Source organism: Bison bison, unplaced genomic scaffold (assembly GCF_000754665.1).
Source record: "Bison bison bison isolate TAMUID 2011002044 unplaced genomic scaffold, Bison_UMD1.0 scf7180017860443, whole genome shotgun sequence".
NCBI lineage: Eukaryota > Metazoa > Chordata > Mammalia > Artiodactyla > Bovidae > Bison > Bison bison.
The window spans coordinates 1238515-1240616 of NW_011491015.1; positions in this window are offsets into that span (position 1 = coordinate 1238515).

The following is a 2102-nucleotide window of genomic DNA, read 5'->3' on the forward strand; positions in this document are numbered from 1 at the left end:
CTGACCACCCTAGCCCTTCTGTCTTTCCCCAGAAAAAAATTCTTCCAGGCTTTAATCATTTGTGTTGTTTTTTCTCTTCCATCAGTGTGTGTGTGTGTGTGTGTGTGTGTGTGTGTCTCCTATAGTGAGCTGATCAAACAAACATGCTGCAGAGCCACTCTGATGAGACCTGGTGGGGGCAAGGAGGGGGCTGGGGGAGAGGGAAGGAGGGAAGGTGGCATGGGGAGCACCATCCAAAACAAGATGCCGTGGAGCCGGCCACCCTGAATCGCCTCCATCTCCCGGGCTGCCATATTCCATTACAGCCCCGCCTCTAGCATCCTGTCTCCAGAGCTCTCCTCGAGCGTGGCTGTTCCCTGGGTTTCTCTCTTTCCTGCGGACCTCTCTCTTTCCCAGCTTTATCCTTTGGGGGAATGAGCATGTATATTTCCCTCACTGGATATCATTTCATACATCAGTTATAGATTGTTCTCCTGATTTACTGGAACCTGGGTTCACACCCCAGCTCTGCCACTGACTGGCTGTGTGACTCTGGTCAAGTTGCTTAACTGTTCTGCCTCAGGTTGATCATCATCATAACAGAGGTAATAACAACATGGACCTCATAGAACTGCTGGGAATATTACAGGTGCGAACAGAGCTAAGGTGCTTAGGCTGTCATATGCACGCGACAGATACACCAATAAATAAATAAATAAATAAATAAATAAGACCATTGTTATTCTTTGCTGCCGTCAGCCTCCACTGAGAAAAGATGTGTGAGGAGTGAGCCCCTGTTTCTAGAAGCAATGCCTCTGTTTACTCTTCAAGGTAAACTCAGATCCCAAACTATAGATTTCACCCATCAATAACATTTCCAAAAACACTGGGGCTGAGGGTCTTCCAGGATGGTCCCGTGGTTAAGATACCATGGTTCTAGCACAGGGGGCTTGTGTTCGATCCCTGGGTGGGGAACTAAGATCCCCCACTGCACTGGTCCAAAAACAGTTTGGGGCTAAGTTTAGGAAAAATGTAACACTACTATCTACCATCACCCTCTTTCACCCAAAAGAAGAACATCATCTCAGAAGATAGCTGAGTTCTCAGAAAATGACAGGTTGAAAACTTGAAACTAACAGAATCGTCATGGCTACATTGTATCTCTTATTTTCTCTTTCCTTTTTCCTTCTGGGTCACCACCCATCTGCAGATCAGCATTGGGAACCGCTGACCTCAGGGTCATTTCAGCCTGCCACCATCAACTAAGAGGCGGAGGAGAAACTGCAGCCCTGAGCCTTTAAAGGGGACCAGGAACCAGAGCTGTGTGCCTCCCTGCTCCTGCAATAATGATAGCCAAATGCTGGAGAACTCTGTGACAGAGCAGAGAGCTTCTTTCTCAAAGAGCAATTTCCGAACTCAAACACACACCCACACAGGGACTCCGGGTTTCCAGGAGCAGCCAACCAGGATTCCAAGTGTAGAAGTGTCTGGGAGGAGCCCACTCCCTGCCACCATGGAATACAGACACCTCTGGAGCAGTTTCCTTTGCCACTGCAAAGTCTGCGACAGCTGAAGCTAAGAAATACTAGGACAAACAGGTCCCGTCAGGACACTGGGCAGTTTCCTAGCCAAGTGACGAATTGCAGGAGACTGGGGAGAATTTAAAACCAGCCCAGCTGCCGCCCAGGAGAGTGACTAATCTCAGCACTTAAGGACAAGCCCCAGACCAGCAGTCACTCAGACACAGGGGATGGTTTCCCTGCTTGCACATGGCACCCCAGTGTCTCACCCTGGGGCTTCTCCTGGAGACATGGATCTGTGCCCATCTCCTCACGGGAGACTGCCAGCTGACCAGCCCCCCGCCCCCAGTGGCATTCATGTTCCTGCCCACCCCAATTCTTTGTATTTATTTACTGGCTGTGCCGAGTCTGGGGTGCTATGCAGGCTTTTCTCTAGTTGTGCCGAGTGGGGGCCACTCTCTAGCTGCGGCGTGTGGGCTTCTCATTGCAGTGGCTTCTCTTGTTGCAGAGCACAGACTTCAAAAGTTGTGGCACACGGGCTTAGTTGGCCCCGCAGAATGTGAGATCTTCCCTGAGCAGGGATCGAACCCATATCCCCGGCAC